Source organism: Panulirus ornatus, chromosome 19 (assembly GCF_036320965.1).
Source record: "Panulirus ornatus isolate Po-2019 chromosome 19, ASM3632096v1, whole genome shotgun sequence".
Taxonomy (NCBI): domain Eukaryota; kingdom Metazoa; phylum Arthropoda; class Malacostraca; order Decapoda; family Palinuridae; genus Panulirus; species Panulirus ornatus.
In genome coordinates, this window is record NC_092242.1 from 28,339,035 (window position 1) to 28,350,467 (window position 11,433).

Below are 11,433 nucleotides of genomic sequence, written 5' to 3' on the forward strand. Positions count from 1 at the left end.
ACACTTCCAGTTTAGTCGTCTATGGTGACACAAAGAAGTTTGATGTCTCTGACTACGTGGATGATGTCAGAACCTTGTGTGGTGATGTCAGCGATGTTGTCTCCATCTGGGTTGATGTGCATCATTATAATAATCGTGTGAGTGATGGTGGCGTCGTTGGCCGTAGTCTACTGAAGGGTTTTAGTGGTGTGCTGGAGCGCGCTGGAGTCAGGTTAAATGTTGATAGCGATGCTAAACCTGAGTTGGATGGGCAGGATAGAAAAACAATGAGAACTGAAAACTGTGTTTTAAACTTGAAATTGATTGTCAGTTTCTTCTCTTATTTAAGCTTCGATTATTGAGGAGTCAGTTTGTTCAAGGCTTGGCCTTCGTGAGGACGATGATCGTGACTGGAGTCGTGCATACGAAAAAAATGTGGTGGTTAGAGATAAAGCCTCGAAAATCTCCCTCGAATGTTAGTTGGAGAGAAAGTTTTTGAGAGCTGAAGAGTTTGGGAAGGGTTTATTGGAGGGCTACTGGGAGTGTGAAGGGGAAGAGAGAAGAAAATCTAATTGTAGGAAAATCTACTTATAGTGAGGTTAATGTTGTCTTCGATGCCTTAAAAGGACATGTACAAGTAAGTCTACATATATAGCATTTTACTAATAAATCATCACCATTTTTGATATCGTTTAAATCAACCAAAGTAATTTCTACTCGAGTTGGAATTGAGTACATTATTGTTTAAAGCACAATTCTACATTATGTAACTTAGATAAATAAGAGTACATATCTATACACTGTACTGCATTACCTGAACTTATCGGACTTGTGTCTTGTAGAGCTAATGGTAAAGTAACATTAACTGCGCGTCTGAAATGAAATGTTAGTTTCACAACTCAGAAAGCTTGATTTGTAGCATATTACATATATGTACCTTATTCAGTAGTACAATCAGTCAGCAGACTGTGTATCATCACACCACACTTCTCTTCTGTTGGTCTTGATATTCCTACTACCGAAACCTCCCTACACTTGCCCTGACGGCATCAGTAAGCAGGGATGTGTGGCAGTTATGACTCTTAATGATGTTGCAGCCTCACCTACACCAACATACTCGCTGTAACAGTCATGGTATCAGAAATAGATATAGTGACGTCTGCTTGTGACGTAACGTAACTAAAAACCCAATCTAGGGAAATGTAAATTGATCATTCATTCCATGATTGACTTAAGTATGCACTGCATAAGAAACGATCATTACAAAATCAGGTATTTCATATTTAGAATCAATTATGTAATTTTTCAGTTTTACAGTTTTCATAACATTATAATTCCAAGTTACTAGCTACTTGGAATACAAGTAAAATTCATGAAAATGATTATGAAATTTACATAATGAAAAGAAACAGTTTTCTTACAGAAGGAATGTGTGAAGGAATGTGGCAGAAGGATTGGCTTGTTACAGTGTGACGGTGTATTACTCGGTCCAACATGGGTGTGTCGCCAGCCACCGCTGCTGGGAGCAGAGACTGACTGAGCAAACATGGGACGGGCCGAGCGGCTTCCGGCTCCAGACACATTGGCCTGTAGCGGCCGGGACCTGGGTTCGCACCTCCTTATTGTCTGAGGAACCTTGCGTGTGGCTGTGCTCCTCCCTGAGAGACCCGCCACCACCCCACCCACTGAAGTACTGCAAATTCCTGTGTTGAAAACAAGAATGAAATCATTAGTCATCTCATGAACTTTACATGTCTAGTGTTTACATTTAAGTAAGGAATCCCCTCCTATTTCTCTTACCATAGGTCAGCGGGACCAACAGGTGTCACTACACTGTAAGTGATGATGTCTATCTTGATGACCGTACATAAGTAGGTAGCCATTATACCCAACAACGCCCATACACGTAACCATACGGAAGATACGGGACCGTCAACAGACCAATATGTAATGCTGCAAGAACCGTGACTCAGCACTGTATAAGACACGGTGTTTACATAATGATCACCTTACATACTTCTGAAGTTTGGCTTGGTATTAAACGTCCATCTTAAACAACAACCATCATACGTGTCACCTCGGAAAAAGATGAGAGTCCTACAATTTTCGCCAATACATTAGGTTGACTATGTAGGACGCGACCCAAGGTAAGTCCAACATAACCGAGGCCTGTGTACAGATGCAAGTGGCAGGTCATCAGTATGGCAGTGGTCATCGAAAAGGACAACCTAATTTAGGCTAACTAAGGCGGATATCTATGTGACCTCTTACGATGACCCAGTATTGAGGGTCTCCATAATCTCAGCCCAGATCTTAAAATGGTGAACACTGCAACCTTGAAACATATATAAAAGTGTACATTTACATCGCGTGTCTCAGCGACATCATGAAAAAAATCTTCCTGCAAGAGTCCGAAACTTTTGTTGACAGGTCAAATGTATGTCTTTCGTATTCATTGTTTATCCAGAGGAAATTAGTCTCTTTGCACTTCAGTGTCCGCAGATAACATCACCCACGACAGTGACAAAAGTCCTCTACCAACTGTGAAAACGTTTAAAGAAACATTCTACTTCCTCGGTCAAGAAAAAGAATAGATAAATTAGTAACCTTTGAATCCTTGGCATGAAACAATTACAATTAAAGAAGAAATATGAAGGATTGTAAAACACAGACACAATATAATGAAAGCAAGAAAGACAGCATTATATACATTTTTTTTCTTTTTTCTTTATACTTTGTCGCTCTCTCCCGCGTTAGCGAGGTAGCGCAAGGAAACAGACGAAAGAATGGCCCAACCCACCCACATACACATGTATATACATACACGTCCACACACGCACATATACATACCTATACATCTCAACGTATACATATAAAAACATACACAGACATATGCATATATACACATGTACATAATTCATACTGTCTGCCTTCATTCATTCCCGTCGCCATCACAGCACACAGGAAATGACAACCCCCTCCCCCTGAATGCGCGCATGCGCGCGAGGTAGCGCTTGGAAAAGCCTAAATTAGACAACAAGGGCCACATTCGTTCACACTCAGTCTCTAGCTGTCATATACAATGCACCGAAACCACAGCCCCCTTTCCACATCCAGGCCCCACAAAACTTTCCATGTTTTACCCCAGACGCTTCACATGCCTTGGTTCAATCTCTTGTCAACACGTCGACCCCGGTATACCACATCGTTCCAATTCACTATATTCCTTGCACACCTTTCACCCTCCTGCATGTTCAGGCCCCGATCGCTCAAAATCTTTTTCACTTCATCCTTCCACCTCCAATTTGGTCTCCACTTCTCGTTCCCTCCACCTCTGACACATACATCCTCTTTGTCAATCTTTCCTCACTCATTCTCTTCATGTGACCAAACCATTTCAATACGCCCTCAACCACACTCTTTTTGTTACCATAGGCAAGGAAACAAGTTTAAGTTTAGCATATACAGACATCCTACCAATGTATGCTCATATATCCATTATTACTCATCTCAACATGACAGAGTTAAATTATCATCATTTTAATCTATGTTCCTTAGGCATTACGTATTTACAGTCCAGAGTATATTGATGATGAGTTTGAGAAGATATATTCCATTGGATCTATGTTAAAGTACCCATGATCTTTCACTGATAAGTCCCTTAAGTTAGCAAAGAAATAATTTTATAGATCTAAGCCCAAACCTTCCATTGACACCAAGAATCTTTTAGTTCTCCCTTTTAATAATGATTTTACTTTACTTCCCATGTTGCTTAAATCCTTTAATGTAAATGTTGCCTTCAGCAACAATAATACTATAAAGAATGTCTTAATCAGGAATTCACCAGAAAATTCTCCTTGGTGCATCTAAAAAGTGCCATGTAGAAATTGTAATTAGTTTATGTTGGGCAGACTGGTAAGGATCTTGCTGTTAGATTTAAGCAACATAAATATAGTATTGACTGGAGTAATGCCATCTCAGTTATTAACTGTATTACCACGAGAAATATCATTGAGTCTTCTACTATTAAATACAGAAAGAATTATAATCTTAATATTTGTGATGGTCTATATTAATTAGATAACTTTATTGTTGATAAAATTTGTAAAATGATAAGTGTATGATACGCGCGTTGTCTGTCATGGACAATCGCATGTTTACCAAATGGCGTCGTAGCTACGTCTCTTCGTTGTATGTCAGCTGACTGTTATCATTCTCTCTTGTGTCTCCCCTAATGATGTGATTGTTACACGACAGTGCACTTGCGAACTTATCGTGCTTTATTTCCCAGTAGACTCATAGAAATATCTATATATGTTTTTTCTTTTTTTATTATACTTTGTCGCTGTCTCCCGCGTTAGGGAGTTAGCGCAAGGAAACAGACGAAAGAATAGCCCAACCCACCAACATGCACATGTATATGCATACACGTCCACACACGCAAATATACATACCTATACATCTCAAAGTTTATACATATATATACACATACAGACCTATACATATGTACACATGTACATAATTCATATTGTCTGCCCTTATTCATTCCAGTCTTCACCCCGCCACACATGAAATGACAACCCCCTTTCCCCCGCATGTGCGCGAGGTTGCACTAGGATAAGACAACTAAGGCCACATTCGTTCACACTCAGTCTCTAGCTGTCATGTATAATGCACCGAAACCACAGCTCCCATACCACATTCAGGCCCCACAATACTTTTCATGGTTTACTCCAGACGCTTCACATGCCCTCGTTAAATCCATTGACAGTGCGACGACCCAGGTATACCACATCGTTCCAATTTATTCTATTCCTTGCACGCCTCTCACCCTCCTGCATGTTCAGGCCCCGATTACTCAAAATCTTTTTCACTCCATCATTCCACCTCGAATTTGGTCTCCCACTTCTCGTTCCCTCCACCTCAGACAGATATAATCTCTGCCAATCTCTCCTCACTCATTCTCTTCATGTGACCAAACCATTTCAAAACACCCTCTTCTGCTGTCTCAACCACACTGGTTTTATTACCACACATCTCTCTTACCGTATTATTACTTACTCGATCAAACCACTTCACACCACATACTGTCCTCACACATCTCATTTCCAGCACATTCACCCTCCTCCGCACAACTCTATCTATAGCCCAATCCTCGCAACCATATAACACTGTCGGAACCACTATTCCTTCAAACATACCCATTTTTGCTTTCCGAGATAACGTTCTCGCCTTCCACACATTTTTCAACGCTCCCAAAACTTTAATCCCCTCCCCCACCCAATGATTCACTTCCTCTTCCATGGTTCCATCCGTTGCCAAATCGACTCCCGGATATCTAAAACGCTTCACTTCCTCCAGTTTTTCTCCATTCAAACGTTCCTGCCAATTGACTTTTCCCTTAACCCAGATGTACTTAATAACCTTCCTCTTATTTACATTTACTCTCAGCTTTCTTCTTTCACACACATTACCAAACTCATAACCAGTTTCTGAAATTTCTCACCCGAATCAGCCACCAGCGTTGCATCATCAGCAAACAACAACTGACTCACTTCCCAAGCTCTCTCATCCACAACAGACTGCATACTTACCCCTCTCTCCAAAACTCTTGCACACACCTCCCTAACAACCCCATTCATAAAAAAAATCAAACAACCATGGAGACATCTCGCACCCCTGCCGTAAACCGACATTCACTGAGATCCAATCACTTTCCTCTCTTCCTACTCGTACACATGCCTTCCATCCTCGATAAAAACTTTTCACTGCTTCTAACAACTTGCCTCCCACACCATATATTCTTAATACCTTCCACAGAGCATCTCTATCAACTCTATCATATGCCTTCTCCAGATCCATAAATGCTACATACAAATCCATTTGCTTTTCTAAGTGTTTCTCACATACATTCTTCAAAGCAAACACCAGATCCACACTTCCTCTACCACTTCTGAAACCACAATGCTCTTCCCCAATCCGATGCTCTGTACATGCCTTCACCCTCTCAATCAATACTCTACCATACAATTTCCTAGGAATACTTAACAAACTTATGCCTCTGTATTCTGAGCACTTACCTTTATCCCCTTTACCTTTGGACAATGGCACTATGCAAGCATTCCGCCAATCCTCAGGCACCTCACCATGAGTCATACATACATTAGATAACCTTACCAACCAGTCAACAACACAGTCACCCCTTTTTTTAATAAATTCCACTGCAATACCATCCAAACCCACCGCCTTGCCGGCTTTCATCTTCCGCAAAGCCGTTACTACCTCTTCTCTGTTTACCAAATCATTTTCCCTAACCCTCTCACTTTGCACACCACCTCGACCAAAACACACTACATCTGCCACTCTATCATGAAACACATTCAACAAACCTTCAAAATATTCACTCCATCTTCTCACATCACTACCACTTGTTATCACCTCCCCGTTAGCCCCCTTCACTGATGTTCCCATTTGCTCCCTTGTCTTACGCACTTAATTTACCTCCTTCCAAAACATCTTTTTATTCTCTCTAAAATCTTAATGATACTCTCTTACTCCAACTCTCATTTGCTCTCTTTTTCACCTCTTGCACCTTTCTCTTGACCTCCTGCCTCTTTCTTTTATACATATCCCACTCATTTGCATTATTTCCCTGCAAAAACCATCCAGATGCCTCTCTCTTCTCTTTCACTAATAATCTTACTTTTTCATCCCACCACTCGCTGCCCTTTATAGTCTACCCACCTCCCACGCTTCTAATGCCACAAGCATCTTTTGCGCAAGCCATCACTACTTCCCTAAATACATCCCATTCCTCCTTCTAAACTCCCCTTACGTCCTTTGTTCTCGCCTTTTTCCATTTCGTACTCAGTCTTTCCTGGTACTTCTTTACTCAAGTGTCCTTCCCAAGCTCACTTACTCTCACCACTCTCTTTACCCTAACATTCTCTCTTCTTTTCTGAAAACCTCTACAAATCTTCCCTTTCGCCTCCACAAGATAATGATCAGACATCCCTCCAGTTGCACCTCTCACCTCATCAACATCCAAAAGTCTCTCTTTCACGCGCCTATCAATTAATACGGAATCTAATAACGCTCTCTGGCCATCTCTCCTACTTACATACGTATACTTATGTATATCTCGCTTTTTAAACCAGGTATTCCCAATCACTAACCCTTTTTTATCACACAAATCAATAAGCTCTTTATCATTTCCACTTACAACACTGAACACCCCATGTACACCAATTATTCCCTCAACTGCCACATTACTCACCTTTACATTCAAATCACCCATCACTATAACCCGGTCTCGTGCATCAAAACTACTAACACACTCACTCAGCTGCTCCCAAAACACTTGCCTCCCTCTCACGATCTTTCTTCTCATATCCAGGTGAATAAGCACCAATAATCACCTATCTCTATCCCTCCACTTTCAGTTTTAACCATATCAATCGCATGTTTACCAAATGGCGTCCTATCTACGTCTCTTCGTTGTATATCAACTGGCTGTTATATTTCTCTCTTGTATCTCTCTTGATGATGTGATAATTACAAGAAAGTGCACTTGGGAACTTTTCGTGTTTCATTTTCCCCTTGGACTCATAGGAATATATTTCATTTTGCTTTGTCGCAGTCTCCCGCGTTAGCGAGGTAGCGCAAGGAAACAGACGAGAGGAAGTCCCAACCCGCCCACATACACATGTATATACATACACGTCCACACACGCAAATATACATACCTATACATCTCAAAGTATATACATATATATACACATACAGACCTATACATATGTACACATGTACATAATTCATATTGTCTGCCCTTATTCATTCCAGTCTTCACCCCGCCACACATGAAATGACAACCCCCTTTCCCCCGCATGTGCGCGAGGTTGCACTAGGAAAAGACAACAAAGGCCACATTCGTTCACACTCAGTCTCTAGCTGTCATGTATAATGCACCGAAACCACAGCTCCCATTCCACATCCAGGCCCCACAATACTTTTCATGGTTTACTCCAGACGCTTCACATGCCCTCGTTAAATCCATTGACAGTGCGACGACCCAGGTATACCACATCGTTCCAATTTATTCTATTCCTTGCACGCCTTTCACCCTCCTGCATGTTCTGGCCCCGAATACTCAAAATCTTTTTCACTCCATCATTCCACCCCGAATTTGGTCTCCCACTTCTCCTCGTTCCCTCCACCTCTGACACATATAATCTCTGCCAATCTCTTCTCACTCATTCTCTTCATGTGACCAGACCATTTCAAAACACCCTCTTCTGCTGTCTCAGCCACACTAGTTTTATTACCACACATCTCTCTTACCCTATTATTACTTACTCGATCAAACCACTTCACACCACATACTGTCCTCACACATCTCATTTCCAGCACATCCACCCTCCTCCGCACAACTCTATCTATAGCCCAATCCTCGCAACCATATAACACTGTCAGAACCACTATTCCTTCAAACATACCCATTTTTGCTTTCCGAGATAACGTTCTCGCCTTCCACACATTTTTCAACGCTCCCAAAACTTTAATCCCCTCCCCCACCCAATGACTCACTTCCTCTTCCATGGTTCCATCCGTTGACAAATCGACTCCCGGATATCTAAAACGCTTCACTTCCTCCAGTTTTTCTCCATTCAAACGTTCCTTCCAATTGACTTTTCCCTTGACCCAGATGTACTTAACAACCTTCCTCTTATTTACATTTACTCTCAGCTTTCTTCTTTCACACACATTACCAAACTCAGTAACCAGTTTCTGCAGTTTCTCACCCGAATCAGCCACCAGCGTTGCATCATCAGCAAACAACAACTGACTCACTTCCCAAGCTCTCTCATCCACAACAGACTGCATACTTACCCCTCTCTCCAAAACTCTTGCACACACCTCCCTAACAAACCCATTCATAAAAAAATCAAACAACCATGGAGACATCTCGCACCCCTGCCGTAAACCGACATTCACTGAGATCCAATCACTTTCCTCTCTTCCTACTCGTACACATGCCTTCCATCGTCGATAAAAACTTTTCACTGATTCTTACAACTTGCCTCCCACACCATATATTCTTAATACCTTCCACAGAGCATCTCTATCAACTCTATCATATGCCTTCTCCAGATCCATAAATGCTACATACAAATCCATTTGCTTTTCTAAGTGTTTCTCACATACATTCTTCAAAGCAAACACCTGATCCACACTTCCTCTACCACTTCTGAAACCACACTGCTCTTCCCCAATCCGATGCTCTGTACAATCCTTCACCCTCTCAATCAGTACCCTCCCATATAATTTACCAGGAATACTCAACAAACTTATACCTCTGTAATTTGAGCACTCACTCTTATCCCCTTTGCCTTTGTACAATGGCACTATGCACGCATTCCGCCAATCCTCAGGCACCTCACCATGAGTCATACATACATTAGATAACCTTACCAACCAGTCAACAACACAGTCACCCCCTTTTTTAATAAATTCCACTGCAATACCATCCAAACCCACCGCCTTGCCGGCTTTCATCTTCCGCAAAGCCTTTACTACCTCTTCTCTGTTTACCAAATCATTTTCCCTAACCCTCTCACTTTGCACACCACCTCGACCAAAACACACTACATCTGCCACTCTATCATGAAGCACATTCAACAAACCTTCAAAATATTCACTCCATCTTCTCACATCACTACTACTTGTTATCACCTCCCCGTTAGCCCCCTTCACTGATGTTCCCATTTGCTCCCTTGTCTTACGCACTTAATTTACCTCCTTCCAAAACATCTTTTCATTCTCTCTAAAATTTTAATGATACTCTCTTACTCCAACTCTCATTTGCTCTCTTTTTCACCTCTTGCACCTTTCTCTTGACCTCCTGCCTCTTTCTTTTATACATATCCCACTCATTTGCATTATTTCCCTGCAAAAATCATCCAAATGCCTCTCTCTTCTCTTTCACTAATAACCTTACTTTTTCATTCCACCACTCGCTGCCCTTTATAATCTACCCACCTCCCACGCTTCTAATGCCACAAGCATCTTTTGCGCAAGCCATCACTACTTCCCTAAATACATCCCATTCCTCCTCCTACACTCCCCTTACGTCCTTTGTTCTCGCCTTTTTCCATTTCGTACTCAGTCTTTCCTGGTACTTCTTTACTCAAGTGTCCTTCCCAAGCTCACTTACTCTCACCACTCTCTTTACCCTAACATTCTCTCTTCTTTTCTGAAAACCTCTACAAATCTTCCCTTTCGCCTCCACAAGATAATGATCAGACATCCTTCCAGTTGCACCTCTCAGCACATTAACATCCAAAAGTCTCTCTTTCACGCGCCTATCAATTAATACGGAATCTAATAACGCTCTCTGGCCATCTCTCCTACTTACATACGTATACTTATGTATATCTCTCTTTTTAAACCAGGTATTCCCAATCACTAAACTTTTTTTATCACATAAATCAATAAGCTCTTTACCATTTCCATTTACAACACTGAACACCCCATGTACACCAATTATTCCCTCAACTGCCATATTACTCACCTTTGCATTCAAATCACCCATCTCTATAACCCGGTCTCGTGCATCAAAACTACTAACACACTCACTCAGCTGCTCCCAAAACACTTGCCTCCCTCTCACGATCTTTCTTCTCATGTCCAGGTGAATAAGCACCAATAATCACCTATCTCTATCCCTCCACTTTCAGTTTTAACCATATCAATCGTATGTTTACCAAATGGCGTCCTATCTACGTCTCTTCGTTGTATATCAACTGGCTGTTATATTTCTCTCTTGTATCTCTCTTGATGATGTGATAATTACAAGAAAGTGCACTTGGGAACTTATCGTGTTTCATTTTCCCCTTGGACTCATAGGAATATATTTTATGTTGCTTTGTCTCAGTCTCCCGCGTTAGCGAGGTAGCGCAAGGAAACAGACGAGAGAAAATCCCAACCCGCCCACATACACATGTATATACATACACGTCCACACACGCAACTATACATACCTATACATCTCAATTTACACATATATACACACACACAGACATATACATATATACACATGTACGTAATTCATACTGTCTGCCTTTATTTGTTCCCATCGCCACCTCGCCACACACGGAATAACAACCCCCTCCCCCCTCATGTTTGCGAGGTAGCGCTAGGAAAAGACACCAAAGGCCCCATTCGTTCACACTCAGTCTCTAGCTGTCATGTAATAATGCACCGAAACCACAGCTCCCTTTCCACATCCAGGCCCCACACACTTTCCATGGTTTACACCAGACGCTTCACATGCCTTGGTTCAATCCATTGACAGCACGTCGACCCCGGTATACCATATCGTTCCAATTCACTCTATTCCTTGCACGCCTTTCACCCTCCTACATGTTCAGGCCCCGATCACACAAAATCTTTTTC